The sequence below is a fragment of the Lissotriton vulgaris genome, chromosome 11 (genome assembly GCF_964263255.1).
Source record: "Lissotriton vulgaris chromosome 11, aLisVul1.2, whole genome shotgun sequence".
Taxonomy (NCBI): Eukaryota; Metazoa; Chordata; class Amphibia; order Caudata; family Salamandridae; genus Lissotriton; species Lissotriton vulgaris.
The window spans coordinates 303,201,378-303,226,728 of record NC_141699.1 but is presented as its reverse complement, the minus strand read 5'-3'; the positions used below and the strand labels follow the sequence as shown (position 1 = coordinate 303,226,728).

At 45.7% G+C, this 25,351-nt stretch overlaps 1 protein-coding gene across 1 annotated transcript in view; it reads left to right on the top strand.

Annotated features, from left to right (window-relative positions):
* Positions 1-25,351, top strand: part of KSR2 (kinase suppressor of ras 2) — a 1,792,292-nt gene that overhangs the window by 1,681,296 nt on the left and 85,645 nt on the right. The gene's annotated exons all lie outside the window — the stretch shown is intronic.

Genomic DNA, 25,351 nt, shown 5'->3' with positions numbered 1-25,351 from the left:
AAGGTGGTGCTTTTTTTTTTTTTTGTCTATCATATTCTCAGCATTAGCAAGAATTGAGGGGCATATTACCAAGGCAGGAGAAATAAAATTATCGCCGCTTTTGCAGCCGTTTTCGGCCACAAAGCGGCGATAATTTCATCGCCCTATTAGCAAGCTGTCGCTAATATCAGTTAGCGACAGCTTTTACGTGATAGCGAGCGGTTTGGGGCCCGCTTTGCATATCAGCGATATGTATCGCTAATGACATGCAAAGTGGGCGTACCCAACCTGTTAGCGACTCAAAGCAGTCGCTAACATCGCTATCGCCTATTGTCAACGCAGGCGTAGCGATTAAAATATTCGCGCTAAGCAGGAATATCGCCAAATCCTAACGCCTGCCCAGACCACTTCTTAGCCTGTATATCCAATGAGAGGTGGATATTCAGGTTAAGTCCCTATTAGCGATAATGCCTGAATATCGCTGAATTTCCAGCGATATTTACACATTTCACTGCTATCGGCGGATATTTTATCGCTTTGTGAGATAAACGTTGCTAATAGCACGTTATCTCTGTGATAAAATCTGGCGATGCGCGTCGAAACAAAAAATGTTGCTAAGCCTATTTAGCGATAAATATCGCTAGTTGTTGATAATATGCCCCTTAGAGCCTTCTATACTAGTCAAGTCGCAATGCGACACGACCTTCATTTTGCACAGCAACGAAAATGCTAATCTCTTGCAGTGCAAAATGGCCATTCAGTGCGATATTGAGAATCCTGTCCCTTAATAAACATGAGTCTGGATTCTGTTTCAAAATTCCACCAAAGAGGTTTAAAAATCCAGAGATGGAGGCAATGATATGTCACTTATATGTTTGACTGGGGTTGGCGCTGGAGTGGGGCGATGGGTATACTGGCTTCCCCAGTGGATGGGTGAAGGGAGATTTGTTTTCCTGACCTATGGTTGAGATGTCGCTGGAGATACTTCATTTTCTTGCTAGTGGGTGGATTTGCTGCATCTGAGTCCTTTGCAAAGCTATGTGCCCTCACACCCACATACCTTAGAGGTTCCTTTTGATTAATGCAGTGTATATTCTGGTTTGACCAGTCCTTTCCCATTTGCGAGGTCCGCTCAACTTGTCATATTGGCATTATATTTTAAGTTATTTTGTTCAGGCTCAGCTGCGCACACTTTCTACAGACCCTAGGTGCAAACTTTAAGCAAGATCACACGTATGACCCCTACACCGCTAATTATTGAGTTAGACACAGACAGAGCATAACACCTCAACGTATTCTGGCCTGGAACGTTCGAGGCTTACACATCCCCTCCCTCAAATACTATACTCATACCTTAAACAACATAACATACAGAAAGCTATTCCACAAGTATCGCACTTAATACACTTAGAGCTAAACATGTTGCAGTGTAGATGAAGGGGACACATATTTGCCACAAACTACTCAGCATTTGCTCGCAGAGTGCTGGTCTCGGTCCGCCTGGGCACTCCCCTCTTGGTAGAAGAGGTGGTGACAGAAGCAGAAGGGAGCTACTTTTTCTAAAAGGCAGACTAGATGTTAGATGCCTCTTGTTAGGCCAAATATACGAGCTTAACATGGATCATGGGCCATTCTGTTGTTTGTTGTTGCAGATACTCTCCAAATGGAGTGACTCGCCCTGGGTGATAGGGGTAGACTTTAACAGCGTATTGGACATGGACCTAGACTCTTTATTTTCACCACTAAGAGACACAACAACATCTACTGGGTCCTCGATGTTCAGGGACTGGACTAAAAAATGGGGGCTGGTAGACATATGGAGACACCATAATTCTGCAACACGAGTGTATTCCTTTTACTCAACCCCACATACTTTACATGTTCCCATAGGCAGGATTTTGAGTACGCCCAATCTGCTACCATGTGTTATACAGGCTGAGTATTTGGGTCGCACACATTTCGACCATAATTCTCAATATATATCACTGCTTTGGGACACGCAGCTCTCTCCGATTCCCACGTGGCAACTGCAGCTTGCTATGCTGGAAGATACACCCTTCCATGAACCTCTCAGCACTGCCACTGTGGATTATTTGGACTACAACTCAGGAACGGTGACGTCCATCCTGTTGGAGTTGGATGCACATATAGCGGGATGTGGAGACTGGTGGAGAGTGAGTTACAAAAGTTGGAGGATGAGTTGTTGACACTTTAAACACACATGTCCACTGACCCCTCTTGTGCTTCAGCACTTCTGACAGGGAGGACAACACACACAGCATTAATAGAGACAGTGAGGTGTCTAAATTATGTGGCATACTTGGCCAAGACACATGCAGCAGTGGATCGCACTGTAAACCCTTCTTGCATGGTTGGTCTGATAGCAACAGCTGAGAAGTCTTATTATGGCATTGAAGTCCTCTAGTGGTTTAATGCGATATACAGAACAAGAGATACACAGGGAGTTGGTTCTTCATTTCACATTGTTATACCAATCAACCCTGGATGCCTCTGTCTCGGAAATAAATCATTTTTAGAAGACCTCCCATTACCTAAGCTAACTCCAGACCAGCATTTGGAACTAGATACTCCCATCACGATAGCTGAGATTCAGGGTGCATGAGATCTCTAGCCTCGGGGAAGTGCCAGGCCCTGATGGATTTCCATCCAAATTTTACAAAACCTGTACAGATCTCTTGGCAAGGAAATTACAGAAGGTGTATGATCAGGCTTTGTGCTCATCACTTTTGCCGGACTCTATGTGCAAAGCCACGCTGGTCACCCTACAGAAGCCTGACAGAGACCCCGCTCACCTTGGTTTATACCACATATTGGCGTTACTGAACGTGTATTATAAGCTCGAATACTTGTGAGGCCACTGGTGCCATTAGCAGCCCATTTAATACATAGTGATCAGAATGGGTTAATCACGGACCGTACTACCTCTCTTAACTTACACTGGCTGTTTAATGTTCTGCGGTATGCTCCTCATATCTGTCCCCCTTCTGAATTTAATTTATTTTTTATTTATAAAGTTCTATGTAGCGCAAACTTGATCCCGAAGGATATCAGAGCGCGCATGGTACTCGACTTGGAGAAGGCATTAAACACTGTTAGAAATGCCCTTCCTCTCCAGTGCCCTGCCTTAATATGGGATAAGACCCCATTTTATAAAACTGGTCAAGTTACTGTATCACAGCCCGACTGTAAGAGTAAAGACTGGCGGCTTGGTGTCGAATCCTATAATAGTAAGAAGGGGCACCAGACAAGGTTGTCCCTTCTCCCCACTCCTTTTCTTATTTGCCATCAAACTATTGGCCCTAGCCATGCAGGTTCCACTGGGCTATGGGGCATACCATTGGGTGGTGACACACACACAATATCACTTGATACTGATGACCTGCTACTATATATAAGTGATGTTGGAATGGTTCCGGATGCTATACTCGATACACTCTCATCTGTCCGGGTTATGGGTTAACTGAGGGGAAATACTATTTGTTTCCCTTTGATCCCAGAATGCTGGATTGGGTGCTTTTAATCAATGATGCCCCAGTCACTTGGCAATCATCGATGTTCCTATACCTAAGCATTAGAGTCTACCACAATGATCAGGGCTTACTTGACGGCAACCTTACCAGAGCACTCACCTCTCTGGCATCACAGATGACCTTCTGGAAGATGCTCACCCTTTTAGTAGCAGGAAGGGTGTCACTCCTAAGGATGGTGGTGCTTCCTCGAATTCTTTATTATTGCACCAACTTGCCCCTATATCTACCGCCATCCTTTTTCCAGCCCCTTGAATGCATGCTCCATGCATTAATATGAAATACATCACAATGCAGAGTAGCACCCGTGAAACTATACCTACCATAGGATCAGGGAGGCTTAGCGGCACCCAATTTAGAACATTATTTTATATATTTTTTTTTAAACATTGTATTGGATTTTGAGATACATAATCACAGCAGTCGAATAAACCCCCTCCCCCCAAATGAACATGCACAGTGCAGCATGTCAGCATCCCAGTACGCATGCCCTTCTTTCGATAAATACACAGCCTTACAACCAACAACCCATCTCTGGGCAGGCAGCGCTCAGTACATTCATCATGACCTTAACCAACCGGTGGGACTTACCACCCCCAGAACCCCCCCTCCCCACTACCAGATGATTGCGCTACCCTCCCATGCCCTATGTGTATGGCAGCTCCTTGTACGCGCGCACCTACCCCAGGCTACTTCTAATGAGAATTCACCCCGGCATCCTGATCCCCCTGAGCTCTCTCAATAGGATACCTACTGCTTCTATACCCCCCTGGTAAGTACCCTCCTGAGGCACCCCAAAGTGTTGATCGAACCTCGCTCATCTAAAGTGAGTGATCACATCGTGTCCTCACAGTGCGCTCCCTCCTCCCCGCTGCTGGCCGAATCTTCGGCTTCGTTTTTGGTGCCCCTGCCACTCAAATGCATCTGGAACAACCCCCGAAAATTTTTTGTCTGGCTCCTGGGAGGCAGCAGCTCACTGTAGTGTTCAGACTGCGTGCAGCAGTATAGCATGTCATGTGCCCAGCATTTGGTTGTGGGTGTCGGTCCTCTCATCCAGCATAGGGCTATCACCCATTTGGCTATGAGCATCCCCATGTCCACCAGCCTGCGAGTAGCTCTGGGCAACTTCCTGGAGTGACCCAGCAGCGCCAGCACGGGGTCTGGGACCAACTCAACCTCCACTATCCTGCTCAGCTCTATAAAGATGCCCTCCCAGTATGCCCGTACTCCCGGGCACAGCCACGCCAAATGTGCAGAAAATCCACCACAGGCGCATGGCACCTCTCGCATTCTGCCTCTTCGCGGAGGCCATATCTGTGCAGACGTTCAGGGGTGTAATACACTCTATTGATAAATTTAAAATGTACCATTCTATGCTTGCCATTGAAAGAAATGGGCCTGGTGTTGACGCAGCAATAGATCCACATGCCATGTCATCATCTATTGCAATCTGTAAATCTCTTTACCATGCCAGCCTAGCCGTTGTGATTTGGTGTTCCCTGTGAGACATCGCTATTTTATAGAGATTGGTTGTCAACTTGCGAGGGGTCTCAGTCTTCACTATTTAGGTGAGTTCAGGGACCTCCGGGGGTTCTGCAAAGTCATCCCCCAGCTGCTCCAGAAGAGCTCTGCACACTCTATGATATTGGAAACGTAGCAGTAAGGAGTCCTCCCCCACCCTCAGTGACCTGATCCCAGGACTTAACCTTCTTGTCACGGAAGCGGTCTCCCGCCAGATTGATATTCAACTTGTTCAGGGCATTTATCACTCTTTTATCTCTACAGGGGGACAGCCATTGGGCCCATTCCACCGGCATTCTGGGCAAGTATAGCAATGCCCCTCCCTTCTGTTGCAGGAGGCAATGCCATGCATGATTGGTGGCTGTGATAGAATCTAGAATCCCAGTTCTACGATCCGCCAATCGGAAAATCGTTGCAGGGAGGGAGAGTTGGTCTGCGAATAACTTTTCCATACAGACATGGGGAACGTGCGTGTCTCCATTTACCCAGGTGTGCAAGTGCGACCCTGAGCCACCCTGTAATTAAGCTCCAGGTCAGGGGTGCCCAGGCCCCCCATACTGTACGGCAACAAGAGAATCTTCCACCGCACTCTAGGCTGCTTACCCGCCCATGCTAGTAGTATCATGAGTTGTGTCAATCTCTGGAAGAATACGCGGGGTAACACCATCGGAAGGTTAGAGAACAGGAACAGCATTCTTGGGTGCACTGCCATCTTCATGATCGAGATGCGACCCAGAAGAGAAAGCGGGAGTTTGCACCAGGCCTCTCCGTCATCCTCCAGTTTGCTAACGGCGACACCGTAGTTCTCCTGAACACTATTTCAGAATCAGTGTGGAACCGTATACACAAATATCTAATCGAGTCAGTGGTCCACTGCAGCGGAAATACCATGTCGAATTCCTGCGTGACTGGATTGAGGGGGAAGGCCAATGATTTCGCTCAGTTCACCTTCAGACCAGAGAGGGCTCCGTAGTGCACTACTTCTCTCAGCATCGCCGATAAATTATTTCCCAGGTCTCTGACGTATAGCAAGGTGTCGTCTGCATCTATAGAGACCACAATCTTGTAGTTGGGGAAGCCTATGCCCTCGTGGCCGTGGTATTCCCACAGTGCACACGCTAGTGGCTCTGCCACCAGGGCATATAGTAGGGGGGACAGCGGGCAGCCCTGGCGGGTGCCCCTGCATATGGGAAAGGAGTCTGTGACCAGATCTCCGAATCGAATTCTAGCCTTCGGCCTGTTGTACAAGGTTCCTATCATTTGCAAAAACGGCAATCCTAGCCCATACTTGTTAACACCTGCTGCATAAAAGGCCACTCCACAGAGACGAAGGCCTTTTCCATGTCGAGGAACACTGCTACGGCCTTCGTGTCCTGTTTTACGTGCTGCAAAGTACCGAGAACTGTGCGTATGTTATATGTTAGGTTCCTGCTTGGGATTAATCCCGCCTGCTCCGGCGCAACCAGGAGCGCCAGCCGATTTGCCAGCACCTCGGCGAATATTTTTGTGTCAACGTTTAGTAAGGAGAGGGGCCTATATGAGCTGCACTCATCGGGCGCCTTTCCCTTGCTTGAGGATAGTAACCATGATAGCCTCCCTCATCGAAAGCGGCATGCATCCCTCCACACAAATGTCATCAAACAGCACCGACAGGTGGGGGAGCAATTGGTCCTGGAACGCTTTATAAAAGCCCACCGTGAGCCCGTCCGCTCCAGGGGCACTACTAAACCGCATGCCCACAAGGGTTTTCACAATTTCATCCTTCTCAATAGGAAGCATCAGGAATTCCCTATGCGTGTTGGTGAGTGTAGGTAGCTCTATATGATCCAGGTAATCTAGAATTTCATCGTCAAGATCCCCGATCTTGGATGAGTACATATCTGTGTAGTAGCTTCTAAACCTCTTTGCTATGTCGGCCTCGTCTGTGAGGACATCACCCTCATCCGTCCTAATCTCAGTAACCTGTGGCCTGCCCCTTTTCCCCCTCAGTACCCTAGGAAGAACTGAGCTGGGTCTCTCTCCCTCTCCGTATGTGTGGGCTGACGCATACTTTCCCATATGTTTGACCTCCCTATCCGCTTCCTCATGATATTCGGCCAGCAAAGATTTGATGTCTTCATCCATTGCTGCATCATGGGCCCTCTGCTGCTGTTCCCCTAATTGTGCTAATTGCCTTTCCAAGTCTGCCAATCTTTGCCTGATGGACCTGAGGACCCCAGGGTGCTTAGATACAGCGACGCAGGGCAGCCCCCTGCAGCACTCCAGGTCGCGGCCGCGAGGCCCACCGCACCGCCACACTTCCTCGCCAGATATCTTCGGGTACAGAATCCCAAACTCGAGCCGCCAGTAACCCACTTACAGCTCTGTTCTTCCACTTGTTCGGGGGGGGGGGGTGCTTCAGCAGTACTTATTAAGCCAAATGATGCAGGATAATGCTGGATAGAGTGCACAACAAGACGGAGCTCAAGGCTCAAGCGGCCATCTTGGTCGCTGGCAAGGTTCGCTCCCCCCAATTTTGAACAATATTATCCAGAATCTCAACTACAGTGGGTAGCTCGTTGGGCCACGGGATCGCACTTATAAGATACAGCTGAGGACACATAGTACTCCATATACACAAACACTCTTCTGCATTTGTTTCACCCCTGTGGTAGGAAGACTGGGCCCCTCCCCTTATTTTTGCAAGTGGCCAGTCCATGCTTTCGCCAATCTTTATTCCTCACCAGAAACACCACACCATATGCTACAGCAATTCCACTACTGAGGATGCCTAGAGGAAATGGGAGAGCTTCATTGGCAGAGCTTGCTGTCTTGTATATGGCGGGCATCCATACGCTAGGCGACCGTTACCAAGATGACACACTTATGATGTATGAATACTTGACACAGGAGTAGGGAAGGCCGCCAGGACTCTTCCTCATCCACGCCTCGTGGGTTAGCTTATTGCGGCGCATGTTGGGGGTCAAGACGCAGGAGTTACATACACACCTTATACTCCAATATATACATTTTATGGGGAAGGGCCAACATCTCACTCGCTTGTTTGTCGATGCACTCTGTTTGGATACTGCAACAGATCGGACTCCTTTATGAACTAGAGAGGAGACTGTTTTATGTCGCCCGTGCAGAGCTGCAGAATGGAATACAATTCTGGCATGCCCCACACATGTTCCTCGCAATGCCAGGTTTAGACTAATACAATACTACATACTACACAGAGCGTATTTGACCCCGGAAAAAATACACTGTCACTTTCATAGACAAGACATGGGCTGCCCTTGTCGTTCCCATCAGAATGCTGACATCATACATATGAACTGGTTATGTCCTAAATTGCAGCATTACTGGAGGAAGTAACACAGTATCTGTCTGAACATATATGTAGACAACTCTCGAACAAATTGGAAACATGCCTATTTGGAATATTCACACAAGATAAGAAACACAGAGCCACAAACCGATTTCTAGATCTTGGTCTTATATTAGCCAAACGTCTCATCATGAAACACTGGAAATCCAGCGATCCACTGTCCCTACTGGCCTGATCTAACTTTGTACTCAATTGGGAAAAAGCAGAGGGAGTGTCTCTTAATTGAAGGACACCCTTGGGCTGTGCAAATTCCCTATATCAGACAGCTGGAACTCGATCCTTACTGGCCTTCAAATAATTGTATGTCCCGAATCAGAAACGGGCGATTCCATGAATGGGGAACTGGCGTCCAATTAGGTACTGTTGCCCAGAATTCATTCTTAAGGGACAGGCTGACTGATTTTTATTTGTTTGGAGACAGGGGAATGGGAAAATATTTATTTATTAATATGATGAGCTTTATAAAGCGCTAACATAACCCTAACGGGTGTCAGAGCGCTGTACAAAGAGGTAAAAGTACGAGTAAAACCAAGCATAATAGCACAAATGATGTAGTTAAGTTACCACACTGTCAAACAAAGGGAGGAAACAATCAAGGTCCAGGGCTGGGCCGTTGGCCCGACCAGAACAGTTTCAGAAGAGCCAAAGCACAAGATAACAATTAAACAGACAACCATAAAATAAATCGAAACAACAGTGTAAAATAAGTATCAAATCTGTAGACAGGGGGCTTGAGAAGGAGTACAGGTTGGTGCTGTTCATTTTCACTCGAGTATCTATTTGACATGTTTCTTGAAAAATGCAGTGGAAGGATTGGACCTGATATCAGGAGGAAGAGTATTCCAAATTCTTGGAGGATATCCGGAGAAGTCACAATTTTAAGTTCTTTTCTTTTTGAATTTGGGAGGTTTCAGAAGTAGGGTGGACGAACTTCTTAGGATCCGAGATGAGCCAGATAGTTCAAGTTTTTTTACCAGGTTATCCTGGGTGTTGTAATGTATGGCTTTATGCGTCAAGCAAGCTATCTTGAAACGTATCCTAGCTTCGATAGCTAGCCAATTTAGTTGCATAAGATCTGGAGAAATGTGGTAATCCTTTCTAGAGCCAGTGACGAGCCTAGCCGAAGCGTTTAGAGTGGCTCTGAGTGGGGCCAGGCTAGCTTTGGGAAGCCCAGCAAGGGTCAGCAACCCCTATTACAGTCAAGAGATAAACAGTGATTGTACTGCCGGCCTTAAGTCTTTAGGGGGAGGGAAATGCTTGATTTTCTTAAGGGTGCTGAGTTGAAAGTTGGCTCCCCTAATAGTTGCATATTTAGGTATTTGTCCAAGGTAATGCCTAATGATTTAGTGGAATCAACCACATGAGGGGTGCAGTTAAGAGCAGTGAGTTGTTTATGCCAGTCAAGGGTAGATACAGAGTGGTTGACGGGGACAAACAGAAGAAATTCAGTTTTGAGCGTATTTAGCTGAAGATGGTTCTGGGCTAACCCTCCTTGGGTTTGTGAGAGTTCATCATTTAACGTTATTATGTCCTCTAGAGAGGAAATCTTCAAGTACAGTTGCGTGTCATCCGCGTACATGTGGTAATGAATGTTAGAATGCTATATTGTATTATAGTGTATCAGAGGCACCTACTGATTGTCTTGGGGACGATGCTTTAAGTGTAAACGGGCCTGTTGTTAGTCTGCTTTTCAGTTTAAATGTTCATGGATCTCTAATATTTGATTAGAATTAGCAATACTCATCCTTTGCTCCTATTTGACTGACCGGTTCACCCGGATGTGTGAAATTTACATATGTGATTGAAGTTAACAGGACACTGTAAGGTAATGTAGAGTGTAACTTCTCTCCTTCTGCTTTACTAAGACAGATGACATTGTTGATGTATAACAGGAAAACAAGAATGGGTTGCATAAGTTAACTAAACTGTATGTCATGGCAATGTAACAACGATAAGGTGGATTAGGATATATGAAGGTTTCTAATGTTTCCAATTACTACAGTGATATGTCAGGATACCCCTTTATACCTTACTGATTAATGGGCTTTACTTCTGTACCTTCCTCATTATAATAGTCAATAAATTGATCAAACAAACAAAAAAAGCAGTTAATTCTGTTGCAACTAGTTGTTTCAATGGCAAACCTGAACCAATGATTTGACCTTAATGGCACTATTACCGTCAACCCTAAAAGCAATTAGTGTAGAAAAAATATATATATATTTGAGGTATTGCAATGTATCAACTCTGGAAAATATCTGAGTGTGGATGGAGACGTTATCGGTAAGAACAAAAAGTTTAGAATTTTCCAAGAGGCTACAACTGGTATTGCCACATGGGGTGTATTTTGAAATATGAAATTTTAAATTAAGTAGCAAATTCAGGTAGAAACAAAAATAACAGTAATAGTCTCCCATCAATCCCCTGACACACCTCACACAGTCCTGAAGTTTCTACACTAGCAATCCATGTATCTGATAGAGACATCTAGCCACGGATTCCTTACTTAAGAATCCTCCTGTGGCGTGAGACTGGATCTGGAAATCTGTGGCTAGATCCTGTATCTGCCAGATAATGAGTTACAGAAGATAAGTAGCTTGTTCCTTCTTTGTCCCCTGATCCTATATTTGATTAGATCCCCATTGGCAACTTTGCTTTCCTATTGCTTCACAGGTTCCACACCTCCCATTGCCCTTTGTTCGTATTTCATGAATCCTCTCATGACTTTTGATTAGCTGACCATGTCTCCCATTCAGCTGTCAATGCATCCACCATCCCTCTACAACTCTTCACCGACTCCACAATTCTCCCAATCAGCCAATAGTTGTGTTTGGAACCTCATTTTTTGACATGTATCCCACTTGTGACACCCATATATACTCTTCCCATTAGCCCCATATGTCCCTTGTCCTGCGGCCACCATGTCTGTCTTAAGACCCTTCGTCTCTGAGTTTTACATCTCCCCAGGCCTCCTTGCATCCCTCACATTCTCCCCATGCCTTTTGACTTCCTCCATCCTCCCTAAGGTTCCTAAGATTTATTTCTTGAATCATCAGAAGTGGACAGCTGAGCTTATCTTGTTCAGTCAACTGATTGGTGTGCTTAAAAGTAATGAGAAATCTGGTAACAAAGTTCCCTTATGCCTTTCTCTCCTGTGTTGCCTTCTGTTCAATTCTATACTTTTTTATAAATGGTGTTGGTCCTGTGAATTCTTCACCTTTCCTTTTCCCGTGGTTCTACTTCAGGAGAGAGCTTAGCTGTTCATGTCATGCCTCGGCTCGGATAGTCCAGTGACATCCTTAGGATGCCTCTTTGACTTTTCCTATGCGTTCTGTTTGGCCACATCTCTTCAAGTGAACATATCTGCAACTCTCCTCTCTAATTAGGCCTCTCATTATTTATTTTCTACTCCTCCCTTGTCCTCATCAGTATTTTGATTGGTGTGCGAATGTTCACCAGGACCTTATGTTTATGTTTCTGTCTATAGTGTGGGTTTAGCTCTCCCTGCAGCTGCACGGGAAACGCCAAAAACTGCAACATCCTGGGCAGTTTGATTCTCAATACCAGTGGAACAGTTTTCTCCCACTGCCACATACAGACAGACTGGCGAACGGCAGCACCCGCAATACCTGTGGTGCAAGTCATCACTCCTGAAGCAAGAAGTAACAGCACCAGCCTCAGTAATTGTGTCTCTAAACCTCAACCACTATGGCACCCACACCGCCACTTGCAACATTTGTGGACACCTTGCAAGGAACTTAGCTGCAAGACCACCCTTGCAGAGAAGTGTCAGCTGCCAAGAGGCTGCCTGGGGTGCACTATTGCGGAGAGGGTCTCTCCACATACCACTGGCTGCGAGGGAATGGTGAGCAGGCTGAAATTAGGAAGACTGGTTATACAAAAAAATAGAAACAACCGTGAGTTTTTTAAAGGGGAGCTACGTCTGTGCCATATTAGTAAACAATGATTGGTTAATGGAAAAAGTAGGCACCTGCTGAAAGACTGCATGCGTCAAAAACTTAATCATGGACAGTTAAATTTAAGCTGCTTTTTCTTTCCAGAACTCTAAAACTATAGATGGACGAATGTATCCATTGCAGGCTTTCTGCCCTATTCAAATTCACCGCATCCACTCAAGGAATCATTCTACATTTACATCATTAAATTTAACATAATGTAGCACTTGCCCTTAATTAACATATTGGTCTGCTCATACCCTCATCCGTATTTGCAAATTCTGGCCTTTCGTTCTTTTTTGGCGCGGTTCCTAACTGTTAAACTGCAATTCCACAAATTCTCAGATGTCCACGTGAATCCCTTTCATTTTCCCAATCATCCATTTTCTATTTCCTTCTGGCTTGCATACGCACCTGCCCTCATTTACCCTTCGTTCAACATCACAGCTTAACATTTAACATCACTTAGCGTTTTATTTCAGTTGTTATCGGTTAGAATTTGGTGTCACATGTTAAGTAACCCTTATTCTGAATCATTGTTAAGTTTAGTCTTCTGGGAAAAGATGATTGGTAATTTAATGGTTATAACAGGAGCTTTCCTCTTTTCTTATATAAGTCTACTATTTTTCCGACAGACTCATACTTACTTAAATGCCCAAGTGATGTGGGTTACCACCATGTGCCCCACAAATATGGTTTTATTTCAGAATCTTCTGGTGTCCCTTAAATATGCCCATCTCTCCTCATCAAATTTGGTGCGCCACTTTTTGGACCCTCAGTAATGATATTGCTTGAAGGGTTTGCATTGTATGAAGTGAGAAGTTTGTGTGCATCTTGTTCAAGATATGATTTCTTTGTAGAATCATTTTTTGCGGAGGCCTGTGACTTAGGATGTTCAAGTGACACTGGCCTATCCTAATTGTGAATACATTACATGGGTTTCTCAAACCTTGAGCTACAAGTGAGTGTAGTACTAATACCTAGCATTCACCTCTTTTTTCTTTTAGCCCCTAAAGCACTCTAATAAGTAGCATGCGTCATCGGGTCTCATCCTGCTATCCTACAAAACAGAATGGGCTCAAGCCCAGTGAAGGGAGCACTTTGATATTTCGTTTAGAAATTAATAATAAGATTTTTGAGATTCTGCTGGAAGCCTCTTTGTAATTTGTTGTCCTAATTGTGATCACAAATGAATAGCTAATTTGTGTTTCCAAGTATCTCAAGCCATTATTGCCAGTGCACATTGGCTAAGCTTTCACTGGAGGGGAGACGTGTACTGGCCAAGTTATTATCATACTTCATGTTTTATTCAAACAGTAATTTTTAGGTCTCGGCCTGATCCAGCGCATGCTCCGGCCGAGACATTTTGGGGCTCTGGAGAAATGCTTACTTTGCTGGCGATCAGTTTGCTAGAACACGTACAAGAGCGCGCGCATGCGCGTTAAAGCAAGCTGATCGCCAGCAAAGTAGCACTTGCGGTGACGCGCGTGCACACCACGCGCGTCACCACTCGCGTTTTTGTTTTTTTTAAATTAATTTTGCGGCCGCCAATGCTTGTTTTTTACGGTAGGTCTGTCGTTATTTGTAGTGCGCACCCAATGAACTGAACTGAACCGCCCCCTGGACGGCGGGACTCACAGTGTCGCCTGACGTGGTTTTGCAGCGACAGAGACACGTTGAATTCTGCCGGTAGCCTGCTGCCTGCATGCAAAATCGCACATGCTCTGGAGCCTTTCCCTACCGGCTCCATTACCTGCCCATCCCAGCGCCTCTCCCAACATGCTTCTCACGCCGCCCCCCCCCCCCCCCTCAGCACATATTAAACATGTTCAAACGAGCTTTACTCGAAAAACTCCAAGAGGTCGAACTACCGGAATCCTGCCTTTTTACTAAGTATGGAACTCTTCTGAGGCCCAGACCTGAGACGACAACCAAATGTGTCTCCCTTTAAAATACATTTAAAAATAAACCTTTTAAGAGAATTTTTTTCTGCCTATATCTATATCACGGGGACTGCAACTCCCTCTCCATATTGGACAGTGGCCCGCTGCTGTTTTTGTATATGAAGCAACAAACCAGTTCCTGCTTTTGGTGATCAGATAAGTTACTTTCAAGCATACCCATGTACGTCCACACAATTTCAGAGTTTCTGTATGCATTCATGTGCAATTGAAAAGATACATTTGCTAAGATCACCTTCTTAACACACAGCCCAGAATTTAGGCTTACGCAGACGTAAGTATGTACACTTTTTAAGAGGAACATCCACATTTCACCTTCAAGGACCCCTTAGCAAAAATTCAAAAGAATGCCGTATTCTGAACGCGGCTACTTTTAAAATGTGGCTTTGTACGGCAATGACAAACCTGTATCAAACATCTTTAACCATGACAGACTTTTCACCTTGGGTAGGAATTGTCCTTGTGATGGAGTTGACAATCTTTGTAAGTAAAGGAATTCTAGAGAAGGTTAACTCCAAACAATATCAGTGAAAACGACCAACCAATGTACAGTGTAGTTTGAAAAAATACACTCTCCTTCCCCACCATGAAATTAGAAAACATAAAACATTTAAAACCACCAGATTTGAAAGGAATCAATGTAGCAGTCTTTTTGAGATTCTATATGCAAGACATTTTAAGGCCAATATGGGTGGTGACCCTTAACTATGCAGTCCTTAATATGTGCTGGTGTTTAATGGTACTCAGTCAGCACAGGCACTTATTTTTTGGCACCTGCACCTATTTCTGTCAGTCAGCCATATGGTGGCTCTGCCTTTTGAGTTTTGTGCAGATAACATACAAAACATGTTTAAAAACTCAGTATACATTTATGTTGATATAATACCTCGTCTAGGCTACTTTTCAGCTTTGTGTGAAAGAGTAATCAAAATCAACACAATGGTTTGAGTGCGATGGTTAGTACCTAATAGTGGCACTGGCTTTTGGCCACGTCAGTGGGTGGTGCAAACTGCAAACGCTGCTTGCGAAATACTTTGGGCCGTGGGACTTATTTTTTTTATTTTCACAAATTAAGCACCGGGTGTGGTGTGAGCTGTTCGGGGCAATGGGAATATCCAATAATGTTTACACAGCTTATTTCTGTTCAGTACCACTAGCCATTCTCCAGCCTCCTTTTTGTTGTGAGCTGCCTACTCTCTAATGTATCTTTCTAAGGCAAAGACATGGTATGGATTCGAAACACCTACGGGTATCCTTAGGGAGCACTAATTGCATGGTAGGTTGGAACACCTTCCACAAGAGTGCTTTAGCCCTATGCATCTCAGGCTGAACTAAGGGCAAGCATTTTCTGACCTTACGTCTTGTGTGATGTAAAATGTGATCACCATTTCAACTGTTTGTTGTCCAGATGGTTAAGAAATATTGTAATTAATTAAATTGTGTACCAATTTAAAAAACATTAAAATAACACTCTTAAAATTGTATTCAATGTGTTTTCAGCTACGTCTCTGTTCAGGGTTAAAGGTCATGTTCACTAAAGGCATTAACACTAAGCGTTCCACTGATTGGAAGACAGATAGTACAAGTGTGCTAAAGCAGATTGGGCTCACTAGTAGTGCCGATGCCACAAAGTGATTTTACACTATTTTGCTCCTTCTACACTACATAATTAACAGAACATTACATTTTCTCCACATTTCAATGTGGAAGATGGAACTGTTTTTAATTATTCTCACTTTTGTAATATAGGCTGCTGCACAAACAATTGTTCAAGGCTCTGTATTTTGCTAACTTTGAAACTTTCAAAATTTCAGCTATGCTGTAATAATGACTATCCCAGCTGTACGCTCGTGAAGGGAGGGCTGGCTCTGCAATCAGATTGTTGTCGTCAACACCCTAATGGTAAAACCAACAAGCATTGGCATAGCCAATAGGTCTAGTTCAAGACAAGTCCCTTTCTCGGAGGTTATTGCGGGTGTTAACTTAGAGACAATCTCTTGGCCTTAATTATTGCACGTTGCTTTGGGCACCCTGTTTGTTGTTAACCAATAGTGCATTTCCTTCACTCATTTAAAAACAGAATTATATTGTTTTTCCCTACAAAGGGAGGGCCTCCTTTACTCTGTAAAGAAGATATGTGTTGTCTTGTAAGCAGGTATCTAAAAAAAAAAGTTGGTGTTGCTCTCGGAGATACAATACTTTCAAAATCGCATGTACAAATTGCATGACCTTTAGATACAGAGCTCAGTGTGAACGATGTGACTTGTACACACACAACCATACACACGCACACACACAACCACACACACAACCACACACACACACACACACAACCACACACACAACCAAAAGCACTCACACAACCACACACACACACACAACCACACACACAACCACACACACAACCACGAACACACAACCACACATACACAACCACAACCACACACACAACCACACACAACCATACACAACCACACACACAACCACTCACAACCACACACACACACACAACCACACACGCAACCACACACACACACACAACCACACACAACCACACACACACACAACCACACATACAACCACACATACAAACACACACACACAACCACACCGTCAGTTCACACTTTCACCAGCCACAGATAACATCAGTCGTTAGTGCACGCTTTCACCGGGCACAAACACCACCACCGTCAGTGCACACTTTCACCGGGCACAAACACCACCAGACGTCAGTGCACGCTTCCACCAGGCACACACACACCACCAGCCGGCAGTGCACACCTCCACCAGGCACACACACCACCAGCCATCAGTGCACAATCTCTACAGGCACACACACCACCAGCCATCAGTGCACACATCAATTGTTAACGCATCCACAATTAACTATTATAGCAATCGCAGTATGGCGCACTTTACTTTTAAACATAAATACAATTTTTTTTGGGCCTACAATTTATAGACTTTTGTTGCAATTGGTGTTGCAATATTTAGCAATGCCAATAGCTCAAACTTAATTAATGCGAGACCTATTGCATTGCAAATGCTTGTTTAAAGCAGCATGCACAGTAACATCTAAGTCACTGACTGTCCAGTGCAGCATTGAAACCCCCCTGTGTCACTAGCCGTATTGTCATTGCTTGAATATCAACTTGTCATGGTCATTTTGGGACATCATAACTTTACCATTATGTCATAGGTCATGCTTGTAAGACTTCAGTAAGTGTCCATCCGTGGTGCTGCATATTCTTTAAAGTAGGCTCAGTGCCTTTTGTCTCTCTGTCCATTACGGGGAATTCCACGAAGCATTGTAATGTCCCTGTCTCTCTACTTTAAATTACTTATGGCAAGGATTTCCTAACTCTCATTAATCGCTATGATAACTCTTTTCATTCCTGTGATGAATATGCTTAACTGAACTTACATTTTCTCGACCTGATACAGCAACCTCAGTGCCAGTCCAATCTCCAACGAATCTGAAAATCGTGGAGAGATGTTTTAAGGCTCCTCAGAAATCAAAACTATTTTTGTCCCGGGACCATGTACCCCCTTTCAGAGTCTTTTCTTTCTCATTAATATTGTAAAGTTATTTTAAGTAGAACCACCTCTTCCAGTTTATTATTTTAATTATCATGGTCCTTTGCAACTCTGGTTTGTTGTCAACAAATCTGATTATTGCGTCTTTTGGAATTTCCGTTTAGACTTTATTGACACAATTGGCGCTTTATTCTAAAGGGTGAAAACGTACAGCGTTTATAGTTGTAGTTAAGTCAGGACTTGCTGTTAATTCCATTGTTTCATTGGAGAAGGTAACGAAGCCGCATCATGGGAGTATGTGACTGAATTAAAAGTTGTTCTGTGTTCCCACCATATAGTTTCTTTCAGTGGTTCCCAGTGATCAGCATGTTTAGTTCCAAGGTGCAAACTATTGTCCATATGTGCAGGAGGGTAAAAGGCCTGCCCCACAATAACACTATGATTAGTGCTCACATTCCCCAAAGCACTGGACAGCCGGACATGGCCATCTGTGCATTTCTATTTACAGGTGTGATACCTGCGGGCCACCACAATATTATTATGACTGATTAGCCTATTGCAAGAGGACGTATCCAGTTTCATGAAACTCCTTTAGGGCCTTAACTGAACAGACAGTTGACCCTTTCAATCCAAGCTACACACCTCTACAGATGGCAAAGAAAACATGGAAAACGTAATTGGGGCAATACAAAAATAAGTACATAGGCAGATGAGTGAAGTACTTTACAATAAAAAAAAGAGACTTAATTAAATTAATAGAAACACTAAACTACTGAATTGTTGCTTTTATTAGTACATTTACTTCAGTTGTCTATTGCTGCTACTCATAGTTTGTCAGCTTGTTTATGTTGAAAATTGTTAGAAATGGGGTTTCTGGTTGGCAGGGGAGGGACCTAAGCCAGCCAGAACCCACCACTCTAGTCAGGGAAAGGGAGTTACACATCGAAGATAACCCATGCTCACCCCCTTAGGAGCTTGGCATAATAGTCAGGTTTATCCCAGAGGCAATGTATAAAGCATTTGCGCAACACACTCACACAGCAGTGACACACTAGGCACACCACAAGAGAAACTCCACACAAGGTTATATTAAAAGATCCTTTGTATCATCCATAAAAAGCAAATTAGATCACAGTCACATATATTACACTGTGCCACCAGGCACTTGTCATGACCCCACATGAATTACATAAACCATTTTGCCAATTGGGCAATTATCAAAAACGTTACAATTAGCGTCACCAGTAACTACTGGCAGGAACTGTTCCTAGCATCACACATTATACATAAATATAGTTAGCAGTGCACCATAGTAGATACTAGTAGCGTGCACACTTTAGGAACGGCCCATCACTGTGAAATCCCCTGCATGAGCCAAGAATTCCTTGGACTCACACCGCAATGGCCACAGGGGCAAGAGTAATCCCCTAACAGGGCACACAATCTGCTGCTGCGCGATTCTTCGTGGTGCAGCTGCTGGCATCAAATACGCACAAGACCTCTCCAGGTGCCTCCGTTGAATGTGAGCAAAGGAGGGAGGCATCCGCACTACTCTCGCATGGCGGAAGCCCTTCTCTCCCCAAGGGTGGGTCCCATTGACCTCTCGCTTGCCTGAGGCGCCTCCCCCGTGACCTCCTCATGGTGCGACTGTACTAGGCCAGGACAGGCTCTCTTCCCAGCTCAGTCCTCCTGTCTTGGGCCGGCGACTGTCCCTCTTCTCCCGTCTCACCGGGGCAGTTTCATGGGCCCGTGAGGGTCCTTGCTCGCTCCACGCCTCTGGTAGCTCGCTCTGCACTACAGAACCTCCCTCACTGAGGAGGCAGGGCTGGCCTCTCTCCAAGGAGTGAAGTCTCCATTGGCCTTGCTCTTCCCTGCTCAGCCGCTCATGAAAGCAGGCCACGCCCACAACCAGGCACAGCCTCTGCCTGGCTTCCGGTTGCTTTGGCATCTCTGTTATGGCGAGACTGTGCCCGCCGCATCTAAGGTTGGAGCCCACTTCCCACACTTCTTGACAAATTTGGATGGCCCACCACGCGCTTCTGGTGTGCGGACACTGCACTTTGCAGCATAAAAAAAAGGAACCGCTCCATGTACTTTGCTGATGAATGCCTCCTTTTAAGGTGAAAAGCACAGCGCTCACTCAGCGCTGCTTCAGTTTCTCCAGGGCCAGCCATGCACCCCTGGTATATTCCAGAAGACAGCACCTAGGCAGGACAGCACACCAGGTCTCTTCAGCAGAGCAGCAGTACCTTCAGCTGCTCAACGGGCAGCAGGTTCACTCCCACAAGTAGGGAGTCCCACATGGTGGTTCCTCCAGGTGCACAGCCATACTCTTCATCTGTTCCTGAAGTTCAACGGACATGGGGCCACAGCCCCAGCACTTATAGTCAACATAAGCACAGGGCTATGAGCCCAGTGCAAATCACTTCTGGGGGCACTTTAAAATTACATTTTCAAGTGCACAACCCTCCCCATTCACTGTGTAAGGCTTGACTTGACACCCCACAGGAGGGCAAAGCCATCATTGTGGAAGGCAAGCACAGCCCTATTCAGATGCAGGTGCTGCTCTTCCCACCACTCCAAATGCAGACCAGGCCTTTTCAGATGCCACAGGAAAGCCCTCCCACTACTCTAAATTCAGCCAAGGTCTATTCAGCCTAGCACAGAGTCACTAAGGCAGGGCAGGACTCACCTCAACTTCCCCCGGGACTGGCTGGAGTGAATGCACATCCCCTCTCTCTGCTGTCAGTCAGAGCCAGACAGTCAATGCACATCAGGCAGGCCCAAAGACACATAGCACACAAAAATGCCCCCTTCTAAAAGTGGCATTTCTAAAATAGTAAAAATACATTTCCTTTCACCAATAAGCTGGATACATTGCTACTATTCCAAACATACCAAACTTGAACATGCTACCCTTCTCAGATCAGGAATTACCACTGAAGCACATATCAGGGTATCCCCAATGCATCCCTATGAGAGGGCAGCCTCACAGCAGTGAGAAACCAAATACGCTGTTTTTCACTACCAGGACATGCCACACAGTTATGGGACATGTCCTACCTTTTACCTACATCACACCCTGCCCATAGGGCTAGTAAGCGCCTACCTTAGGGGTTACTGATATGTAGTAAAGGGGAAGTTGCAGACATGGCAACCATTTTATGTGCCACATCACTGCCGCAGTAAACTGCGCGCACAGGCCCTGCAATGGCAAAGGCCTGAGACTGGTTTGAAAGGCTACTTTGTTGGGTGGTGCAAACAGCCCTGCAAGCCCACCAGTAGCATTTAATTTCCTGGTCCTGGGTATATGGGATACCACTGTACAAGGGACTGACAGGTAAATTAAATATGCCAAACAGGTGTAGACCAATCTTACCAGGTTTACCATGGAGAGCACATGCACTTTAGCACTGATTAGCAGTGATAATGTGCCCAGAGCCATAAAACCAGATCAGAAAAAATACAGGAGGAGGCAAAACGTTCTGGGATGACCCTGGAAAAAGGGCCAAGTCCAACAAATATGCTATTTATGGTTACTTTTATGAGCATCTGTGTTTTTTCACTACTCCACTTGGCAGCACCGGCTTAAAGCTGCATGTTTGGGTGGAATTCAGACTTTGCTTTGCTAAAACGCTTCTGTGTTCAATAAAAAGCATTGAGTCAAGGAACAAGCTATATACACTCTTTCCTTGTTGATGATCAGTGTATACTAACCCACAAATAGTTTGTTACCCATGTGACTTCTCCCTTGTCCCATTCCTTGCTTTTGCACAGTTACCTCCTAATCAGAAAAGTCGCTGATAAATTAAAAAAAAAAGTTAGCCCTACACTCCTTCCCTCTAGGCAGGTTAAGACCATCTTAATCCACAGCTTTGTACTTTCCTACAGTTGGAGGACCAGAACCTTTTTGATGGGGGGTAGTGAAGAACTAAAGCTCCCTTCAAAGTCCCTTCCAACTTAACCGAAGGGTGTGATTTGAGGGATGAGAGCTTGTTAAGAATGATCACTTGGACTGGCCAGGACGAGGTTCCGGATAATAGGATCAGCTATCCCAGATGTTGGCCAGGGGGTCTAGCCATGAGGATCCTTGTGAATGACGCTGCTGGACTCTGATAAAGTGCTGGTGCGTGTCAGTAGTAGATCTGGTATGCAGCACCCAAAAGTGAAAGTGTTACTAGGCATATGCCCACTGAAAAAGTGTTTGCGAACATGCTGCAGGCTCTTGGAAAATCAAGTTCTGTGTCTATTTCACCTCAACCAACATGTCATAAAACTAGGCTCCTTGAGGCTGAGTGCAGACCAACATAAATGGTAAATGCAACGCTTGATGAAGACTTTTATGAGGGTGTCCTCATCATAGGTTTGAAAAAGAGTCCTGGCTCTGCAGTTTTCTCTCCTTTATGTTTATGTATTGTTAATTGGATTTGTAACGCGCACAGCTACTCATGAGTGTCCCCGCGCGATGACTTTAGGAGAGCAGGAAACTAGCAGATGAAAAAATAGGTTTTGAGATGTTTCTTGAATGCAGACAGGTCTACAATACTGCGTAGAGCCAAGGGAAGTGCATTCCATGCTGCCACAGCCCTCCGAGTCAGAGACCTGCCTCCCAACCTCTGGAACTGAAATCGGGGAACCATTGCTAGTCGGAGGGATGACGATCGCAACAGTCTTGAGGGCACGTAGAAGGTGAAACGCTTTTGCAGATAGGATGGGTCAGTGCCATGAAGGACACAGTGGGCTAGGACCAGTGATTTAAACTTTACCCGTTCTGCTACAGGAAGCCAATTGAGCGAGCGCAGGTGGTGCCGCACGCTATGTCTGGAGGAGATGCCCAGCAGAAGTTTGGCTTCAGAGTTCTGGACAACCTGCAGCTTTTTGATCAGGTAGCCAGGAATGCCAATGTAAAGTGCATTGGCATAGTGCAGCCGAGACAGGACGAGGGCACAAGTGACCGTTTTTCCAGCAGCTTGAGGCAGGGGCAGAACCAATTTTCTTAGTGTCCTGAGAAGGCCAAAGCAGGTGCCGGCAAGATACGTGATCTGGAAAGAAAAGGAAAGACTCTCGTGGAAAGAAAAGGACAGATTCTCGTCGAACCAGACCCCCAAGTCCTTAGCCGGCTTCCCTTCAGAGGAGGGCAGGGGAAAGTCAGGTGACCCCAGAGTTTCCCTGAACCTAGGAGGGAATTTTCCAAACAGCAAAATCTTGTTGCATTTTAGTTGTGCTCCCGAAAGCCACCTGAAAATGGAGGAGAGACAGGGATGAACTACTGTAACCGAATTGTCCCAGGTAAAGAGCAGCTGTGTGTCATCGGCCTAAGCCATCACCTTAGCTCCCAAAACTCTCAGCCAGATAGACAAAGGAGGTCACATAGATATTAAAAAGAAGGGGACTGAGAGAGGACCCCTGAGGGACTCCCATCGTCACAACCTGATGGAGAGAGGCAGCCAGATCTGCTGTGCCCGACCCTCGAGAAAGGACCTGAGCCAATTCCAGGCCATCCCCATTCACCTATCCTGGCCAAACGTGAGAGAAGAAGAGAGTGAGGGACGCTGTCAAACACCGCTGAGTGGTCAAGCAGAATCAATGCTGCCCTCCCGCCGGCATTCAAGCACTCCCAAATGGCCTCCACAACCTCCACCAGCACAGATTCCGTGCTATGAGTTGCACGGAACCCTGACTGAGCGGGATGCAGCAGACCCTCACTTTTGACAAATTCCATAAGTTGTTTGGTGACAACCTTCTCACACACCTTAGCCAGATCAGGTAAAAGAGAGATAGGCCTGTAGTGACCTGGACTTCAAGTGTCTAATGATGGCTTTTTTATGAGTGGTAAGTTCTTGGCCTGTTTCCAGGACGCAGGGATGCTAGCTGTGAAGAGGGACAGATTAATAATGCTATTTACCTCTGCATTAATCGTCTCAGCGGCTGCTGCTAACAACCTGGCTGGACAGGGATAAGAGGGAGAGCCAGACTTCAGACTCTTCAGGATTTTAATGAATCAGCCAAGTTCATTGGAATAAAGGCATTCAGGCTGTGTATAGTGTCCACCGGAAGAGTCGAGGGCATTGCCTCAGTCTCATTAGCACCTGGTAAGAAAGCCGCCTCAATCGTGTGGATTTTGTCCAACAAAAAAACGTAGAAAGAATCTCACACCAGGTGACTGAAGATGGAGATGCACTCACCTGAGCTAGAGGCGACGTAAAGCTCTGTACTATCGAAAATATTTACTTAGCATTGTTTTTAGCAGAGTCGATACGCGCAGTGAAAAATTCCCTCTTGGCCTGAGCTATAGCCTCATAATAGATATTTTGTTTGGCTCTGAGCTTCAGCTTGGCAGCCGGGCAGTAGCCGCTGCGGCGCCATGCTCACTCCAGAATCTTGCATTCATGTTTCAATTCTCTGAGTGCTAGGTTGTACCAGGGTTTAAAGGGAGAACCCCCGGCAGGCCTAATTGAGCTCAGCGGGGCTAGAGAATTGACAGACTTTGAAACCCAGCTGGTGAATTCATCTAGTCAGCTCTCCGAGTCACCAGAGAGAGTGGGTCTAGATGATTCCAGAGTATTAATGAGAGCACCAGGGGCAATTTTTCCAAAAGCCGGCGAACGGGGCACACTGGGGGCCGAGCATTGAGCACCTCCCAAGAAAAATGTATCAGGAAATGATCGAACCCAGAGACCAGACACAGGTCCCTCATCAAGATAGGGAAATTGGTACAGATTGGGTCCAAAATATGACCAGCCTGATGGATGGGGATCACGACCCGCTGGATTTATTGGGCTAGGTGCAAGATATCCAGAAAATCTAATGTGTCTGTAGCCTGAACCTGATCAAAATGGATGTTTAGGTCCCCCAGAACAACATAATTGGAGATTTGCAGTTCCCTAGTTGCAATAGCATCCCCACAGGCCATCAGGAATGGGCCCGCATGCCCTGGGGGCCTGTAAATGAGCGAGCCCCCCAGCGTGGAGTGGTCTGAAAAGTGACAGCTGAAGTCAAGGACTTTGCGGGCCCCCCATGAAGTGACATCTTGCCTCCGCAACTCCCACTTATCTTTGTAGAAGATGGCTACCCCGTCCCTTCTGGGCGGTCCGCTCTAATAATCTTGTAATCAACTGGAGTAGCAAGAGTTACAATGGGGTCAGACGAGGCATCAAGCCAGGACTCTGTGATAAACCATAGATCTGGAGAACTGACGTTGAGGAGATCGAAGACCACGGCGTGATGTTTCCTGAGGGATTTGACGTTAATTAAAGCTGCAGTGATGGAGGGGACCCTCATGGACTCTGGGGAGGGGTTGCTGATATGAGCAGGGTTGACGATGCCTGAAGTCAGCCTAAACCCACAGGTCAGACATACCTTGTTACTGCTGGCCAAAACATCCCAGTTACCTTTACAGGGACAACTATGAATATCAATATCTCACAGGGCAGTGCCCGTGTAGCATAATCTGCCCTGGCGGCCATGTTCCCGACCGGC